Source organism: Rhea americana, unplaced genomic scaffold (assembly GCF_003343005.1).
Source record: "Rhea americana isolate MKP2758 unplaced genomic scaffold, rheAme1 scaffold_96, whole genome shotgun sequence".
In the NCBI taxonomy this organism is placed as follows: domain Eukaryota; kingdom Metazoa; phylum Chordata; class Aves; order Rheiformes; family Rheidae; genus Rhea; species Rhea americana.
This window is the reverse complement of record NW_028187155.1, coordinates 2,500,655-2,508,182: the sequence shown is the minus strand read 5'-3', so window position 1 is coordinate 2,508,182 and position 7,528 is coordinate 2,500,655. Positions and strand designations below refer to the sequence as shown.

At 45.2% G+C, this 7,528-nt stretch overlaps 1 protein-coding gene across 1 annotated transcript in view; it reads left to right on the top strand.

The window, feature by feature from the left end:
• Positions 1-235: 235 nt before the first annotated feature.
• The window catches only part of P3H2 (prolyl 3-hydroxylase 2), an 87,186-nt gene continuing 79,893 nt past the window's right edge, over positions 236-7,528 (top strand). The window contains exon 1 of the mRNA XM_085325170.1: positions 236-362. The gene's annotated coding sequence lies outside the window, so the exon portion shown is untranslated. The remainder of the gene's footprint in view (positions 363-7,528) is intronic.

Here is a 7,528-nt window from a genome sequence, read left to right as displayed (position 1 = left end):
GCTGCTGGTCTCGCTGCTGCCGCCGCTGCTGCTGCCGCCGCCGTGCGGGGCGAGCGGCGGGTGCGCGGCGGAGCCGGGCGCGCTGGAGCCCTTCGACGCGCTGTACGCCAGCGGCGTGGAGGCCTACTACGGCGGGGACTTCGCGGGCGCGGCGCGCTGCCTGGAGCGGGCGCTGCGCAGCCGGCGGGAGCTGCGCGCCGCGCGGCTGCGGTGCCGGCGGCGCTGCCGCGGGCAGGTGCGGCCTGCGGCGCTGCGAGGAGCCGCGCCTGGGCGCCGCCTCCCGCCACCGCGCCGCCGAGGAGGTGCGCGCCGACTTCCAGCGCAGGGTGCCCTACAGCTACCTGCAGCGCGCCTACATCCAGGTGAGGCCCCGCCGGGACGGGCGCCGCCCGCCCCGAGCCCGCCTTAGCCCCCGGCTCAGCTGGCCGTGCCCCCAAGCCCTCCCCAGGCTTGCTCCCTCCCGCCTCCCCTCGGGTTATCCTCCCTTCCATCCTCCCAGGCTCCATCCGTTTGCCCCTCTCCAAGGTGATACTCCTACTCTTCCATCTCTCCCCAGCCTCCCAGATACGTTTCCCTCCCTCCTCCCCCCCCCATTCCATTGCCTTCAAACCTGCCCTGTGCTCCTTGTTCTGGGAGGCTCAGGCCTCCCTCTGTCCCCCACCTGCTGCAGGACCAGGTGAGGAACCTCATGGTGAGCAGGGGCATCCTCACTTGGGTATGCAGTGGGCTAATGTTAGGCTTCTGTGGGTCACTGATGTGWTCAGTAGGTTTTCATGACCAGCCCTCAAAGAAGGGGGAAAGGTAAGTGATTTTGTTTTAGGATAGAATAAGTCTGAAAATGATCTCTGTTTGGAGGTGGAGAGAAAGCAGGTCTAYGAAGCCCCACAGTAACAACCTGATGTGAGAAAGGGTTTCCATTTAGAGCAAACTGAACTGTAAGATGCTATTTTTCCTAGAGTGCAGGGTATACATGAAGCTGGGGGATGAATTGCTGCTACTATGATCTGATGGTCTCTTTTCTGTTATGAAATAGCTTGAATGACACTGCACAGCAGTATTTTGCAGCCATTGTTACCTTGGGTATCATCCTTTTATCCCAACAACTTCTACCTTAAAGATGTTACCTTTCCCTGAAGGAAATGGTGCTATTTTTAGAACTTATTTGCCAAAATGGGAAGGGGAAGTGGGGGGGAAGTTTAGAGTTTTCTTCTCTTAGTTTTTTCTTCCTCTAGTTTTTCTTCTAGGTCAAGACCTATGCTCTGTCAAGCCAGRTACCTGTAGTAAGTCATACTGTTCATGACTAGTAAGAACAGAACTGGTGGGAATTCTTATTTTCTGCCAAGCTGACAGTTTAAAACACTTCTGGAACATYTTGCTTTGGGTTTCTGCTTTGAGTATATTCATAGCTTGGTAGTTGTTATAGGCAACTTAATAGGTGAAGACCAGCAGGGCAGAGCATGGTAAAAGTGATGTCTCTTGARATTCACTTCCAGCTGGAGAAGCAAACATCTGTCCTTGGCAGTGTTAGTGCYTGCAGTGTGGTAACTTCTCAATAGGTTTTAAAATGTAGTGGCTGATGATTTTGTCTATTGTGTTTTGTTATTGAGAAGTCATAGCTGTGTTTTTGTTGTACTTTCTGTGCTGTCATTGCCTTAATGTCACTGTTATAATTTGGGTGCTAGAAGTATGTAGGAAACTTCTTAAACTCCAGTGTACGTTTACTGTTTAGAGTTCCTGAAATTCTGTGAATGAAATGAGAATGTAATTTGGCTTATATGTGATCCTGTTGAAGTTAGCAGAACTCTCCTGAGGAGCTTGAGCTAAAAGATGCTCTGTCTGTGTAGTATCATCATCTAAGGGCAGTTACACTAAACTTGTCATACTAAACTAAGTGATTCTTTCTGAATTCAAAGCCTGTCCCAGAGCTTCGCTTATCTCCAGCTTATCAAAAAACTTGCCCCTGAACTAGGGGGTGAAGTTAACTATTCTTTTTTCATTTCAGTAAAATTAATATAGAATCTAGTTGTTTTTCCAGGCGTGGTCTAGCTTCTATTTTGGTTTCTACTGGCTCTGAGGTTTCTTTTCCTCGTTTAATAAACATATAGTAAACTTAAAGYGATGAGCTGAAAATACTTTCTTATGACGTGTCTAGATCATCATAATTTGCTTTTGTAGTGTCCAGAGGTTTATATTCATTTCAGCTGGGGATGGGAATAGTGGATGTTCTGGCCACCTRCATGGATGCCTAGCTTTCAGACACTGTATTCAAGGGATGATACTGGTTGGAGAGGTTTCCATTCTTGTGTTTACCTTTAACTTTACGTGTAAGCCTAATGCTCCTGAGTTTTTGGCCTGCTTTATAAGTCAGCACCTTTGTCCTGCTGAGGAACCTGTAATGGACTGTCTCATACTCACTCTCCCAATGGCTGAGCATGAGCTGCGTTGTAACGATTGCTCTGTTGACCTGGCTCAACAAGTCTATTTGCAGAAGAAAGTCCTGTTTTGGATTTGCCTGCACTTGCATGAAATAAGAGCTCTGATGTATGCTCGGATCTGAACCATCTCCCTGTGCCAAGGCTGAGTGAACAGTTTGGCATTTTCCCTGAGGGTTGGGATGCATCGGCACAYGCCCTGCATGGACCCCTCAGCAGCAGCATCTGCTTCTGTTTTCCCCCTGAGAAGGGCAGCTGCAGAGAGGCTTGTGCTGAGCTCCCTGCACTGCTGTGGGCTCACGGGCAGTCTGTGCGACTCCAGGGTCAGTTGTTTATCTCTGGCTGTTTGACCCCTGCTTTGCTCTTTGAAACCAAAAAGGAAATGAGGTTATATCAAACATCCTGTCGTGTATCCTGTACAGTCCCTCCCTTTGCTGCATGGAGAAGCCTTGCTGCTGAGTACTTGTACTGGTCCCAGGTCTGTGGACATCAGAGGTTGATAGCATTTGTGGTTTTGGGGGAGGAAGAACAGCTTGGAACATACTTTCTAACTCCCACTCCTAGTGACCTTGCACTTGTTTGCCTCTCAGGAAGGGAGAGAGGTATCCTTTTGGGAGGGATTGACAAAGCAAGGAATATATTAAAAAAAATAAATGAAAGCAATAATTAAGAAAGTTTGGCACCATGCAGCACTTTTTTAAAAAGTGGTGATGAATAAACATCAGCTAATTCTCACAACAGTTCTGTGGGGTGTGAAAAGCAAAGGCTATTATTGCTGTTGTACTGATGCATAGACCAAATAYTGGCCTGTTCTACCTTGAGAGCAATTGCTTTTGGGTCAGAAGAGCAACCCAGGGCATTCTCAAAGCCAGGCTGGAAGGGCTGAGGTCTCTGACTTGCCTCCTGGGTTTCTCTCTAAAGCAAGTAAGAGCAGTGTCTGGCACAGTTCATGGTGACATGAAAATTCTGTAATAAATTGATTAGGAAACTGATGWTAGAATTTGAGGTTTAGGACTTTCCTTGTTGCTTACTGAACTGTAGCAGTGGCTTCGCTGGGCTCTGCTGCTCTTCCTAAGCAGATGCTTGGGGTGCCCCTACAGGGAGCTCTGTAGAGTGGGAAGGAAGTGATGATGCATTAGGTTAAATGCTGATTGTACCCCAGTGAGAACATATCCTGGCAGTCATTAAATCCACTGTCATCCTGTCAGCTCCTTAGCCTTTATTTTGAAGGTATACAGATTGGGGAGTGGGGGGTGGGAAGGCCCTTTGAAAGCTACAGAGGTGTTCCCCAGATATGGGGGAGGAGGGTGTTCTGTTTCTTGGTTTAAGCTTTTGAGTATGTAAAAGTTAAATGTCATAACCTTGAACTGAGGGTTTTCAGTAACTTGAGCATGATGTGAGAGGAGATTGTGGTGCATGGCAGGGCTGGGTCAGCTGATGGATTCAGCTACCAGTTTCTGTTGGTTTTGGACTCTGAATCAGGTCTATAACATTGTGCTACAGAGACTTTAGACAAATTGGCTTGAACAAACATCCTAAGTCCAAACGTGTCTTCAGATCTTTGCAGCTTCCAAATTTGTATCATAAATAGGAAAATTYTTCACAGGCAGGATTTTTCCCTGAAGTAGCTGGTGTTGTCAGACCATCTAGAAATACCTTAGGTGCAGCTAGTGAAGCAGTCAGAGTGGGATGAGTTTTGAAAAAGATGTGAAAACTAAGAGGGGGCAGGAAAAGTGAGACTGTGGGCAGTGGATAGAAGAATAAGCTTTCCAACCCATAGAGATGAAAAAGGTCCTTCAGTAGGTCTCCAAGCTCATGTCCCACAGGCAAAAGGGCAATCTGCCTTAAATGAGTGGCTCTGCTGTGTTGGCTTTTGTCAACCCACTGGGCTTGGCAGGTGAGTGTGGGAGAATCTCTTTGCAGTCTGAAATTCTTCTTTAATTATGTCCTCTGAGCTTTACTACCTTAGTCATCTTGTTTCTGTTAAATCCTAACCTGTAGGCCATGATGTTTCTAAACCCCTCTTTCTAGGGGTTTTCCAGCTCTGAAAGTGAACGAAAGAGGAAACAGCTTACACTGACAGCACTTACTGGCTGCAAGCTGCTGACTCAGTAACYTTGTGGGAGCTTGCTGTGGATAGTCTGCCCATGAGCAGTGTGGCAAAGTGCAGCTTTCCAGTCCTGCTGCTTTCTCCTGTCAGCTGAGGAGAACCTTGGTCCAAAAATAACAAATAACCTGGAAAACTTGATCACTGTCAATTGGAAAACCAGTTCTTCTCTTCTATCCCACTGACCCTTCCCCTGAGTTTTCTTTCCCTTGTCTTGTCTTGTTCCTGTCCTTAACATCTCCTGGCTCATTTGCTACATGATCATGGTTGCTTGTTTTTGCTTTCCCCTCTGTATGCTTGTGTGTCCTTCCCGAGCACTTACTCCTGTTTTATAAATGCTGACCCCCCCCCAACTGTCTCATCTTCCTACTTGCCTGTGTGCCCTGTTGCCCATCTGTGAGGCACAGTAGGATTTGTACACCTGTGGTCTGTAGTCATCATTGTTGGATCTAGATAAAGGTGTTTCAGACTGCCTGTATTTAAAATAAAAACAACCCTTTCATGCATAGGGCTTTGCTCCTGTCTTAGTAATGTCAGATCACTGGTGAGCAAAAGATGCAAGAGTCTGAWTCAGTCTTGCTTATTCTGTCTTTGTCTCAAGCTCCTGTTTGCTGTGTCCAAGTTATACTTCTGTTCTTAACATTATTTTCAGGATTTCATGTGTTACTAACATGAAGCAGTAAGTTTAAATTCTCCATGTTCTAGGAGGGGCTGTTCCATGGAGCTGTTCCTTTTCTTTTTCTGTCTATACAGACTTTTTACATGCAACTTAATCTTTTAGTAATCCTGTGTGGGGAGAACTTAACTTCACACTGCTATCTTGCCCTACTGAGTCTTCCACATTACAACTGACTAGGGCATGTTGTGCCTTTAKCAGGCGCTGCTGTGATTATCTTTGGATTACCTGGCACTCCTCTGTTCACCTGCATCACTAAGATTTTTGAAATGCAACACAGGTGCAATAACTTGGTCAAATACTTTGCAGAGGGTGGAGGAAAAAAGCAGAGAGATCAGGAAACAGTGGGAGCCCAAACTTGTGGAAACATCTGTGGTATGGATTATTGCCTATTCCAGTTCTGCCTTTGAAAGTTCCCTATTTATGAAMATCCAAACTTGAGGGAGGAAGTTTCATAAAGTAAGACCTCTAACAACTTCACACTATTCAYTCTGTCTTCTATCTGTGCTTCTGCAAGACTTGCTACCAGCTGGACTCAGGCATTTGTCTCTGGGGCCCTTATTGTAAGCCTTTATTAAGAATTTATGTGCTAAATTCTTTCCACCTCAAGTAATTACAYTTTGCCTATCTCTGCACTGTTGCAGTGGGCCTGAGTCTTTTGTCAGCCTGACAGCAGTCTGGCGCATCCTAGGAATAACTCAGGATTCACAGCTACTTTTGTAATTTGCATTGTTTCACTCAACTGCTGATGTTTCCTGTGAAAGTTGTGTTCTCTCTCTCTCTCTCTCTCTCTCTCTGTGTATATATATATATATGTTTGCAACAATTCTGTACAGTTTCCAAACACATAGGGTCCTGTCCTCAAGTGAACTGCAGCCTTGGGTGAAAAAATGATGTCATTTCTGGTGTTTTCAGGGGTAGTAACACAGAATAATGTGCAAAAAAAAAAAAAAAGTGAAGTCTGGTAAAGCAGGCATAGTCTACTGAAGCTATTTCTCATTGTAGCCRCTGCATGCCTTCTGAAGTCTGCCAGGCTGGTTGGCCTTGTTTTCATAGGACTTATAGATATAGCTTAAATAAGGACCTCTCAGTAATAATACTAATCATAATGATTATCTATTAGGGTTGTTAATCTCCAGTCTTGAGAGCTGGTATTGCTCAGATGCTGGATAAATAAATAGATCCCAGAACTAAGCTTTTGGAATGTCTCTTTATTTAGCTTCTCCAAGAAAGCATTCCTAGTCCTCACCAGATAGTAAATGGYTGCACTCAAAGTTTAAAATTATATGGACAAAAATAAGCTTAGTTTGAGGTGGAAAACTGAGTATTGCTGTTTGGGTCAGTGTCCCTTATTTAGGCCAGATCTGAATATCCCTGCTCTTGTTGACTTGCACCAACTTGCCCTAAGTGGTACTGCTAACTTCAGTGGAATAGCTTGGCTTCTGAAGTAAGGTTTGCTTTGAATTTGTGGGAGTTGAGTTGGAGACTAGGGACAAATTCCCTCGTCCAGTGATATTAAAGAGAAATTAACAGCCTGAATTCTGAGTCAATGGAATCCTGAGCTTCTCAGAAGGCACAGAACTGCAAAAAGAAGAAACAAGCCCATGGCTTGAAATGGTCTGGTTTCCATTAATCTGTCATTAATAACAGATGGTGGTACCTTAATACTCATAGCACAGGGAGATCTTGGAGAAAGTGTGTTACATGACCTACACTAGTAAGGAAAGGAAACCAAACCCAGTATGGGGGTCTTGCTGTAAGAGAGACTAGATATAATGCTCTGCTCTCCATAAACACACAGGCTTGGAAACCTGCTAGAAGAGAAGGGTCTGTTTGCCCTTAATAGGGCTTTTCCTTCTTTAAAATGACTGTTACTTCCTGGTTCATGGAAATGCTGGACACGCTAAGCTGGCCGTGAAAGCCCAGGGATGTGCACATTGTTCTCAAAGGAGACTCGGTTTTAATTCTGCTCTAGCTCTAAGGTGAACTAATTACAGCCAGCCTTCAGGCTRGTGTTGTACTAAAAGTTAGACTAGGTGATTGTAGAGGCTTTCTGCTCTTCTAAAATAGCAAATCAGAAAGCAAAATTACTGTTTGTGGATTTCCACATAATTTTTAACTGATGATAAATGTTGATGTGTATGAACTGTGTATGCTCAACACCTGCAAATCAAACGTGCTCTTTAGGTACAGAGTTAGTTGTTGTTATAGCTTGAGTTGGGGAGATCAAGGACTTATCTGTTTAGCGCAAGCTGGTCTTAGACTTACCAAACTCTTCTCATATTGGCTATTAATCAGACTTTTTTTTGTCTT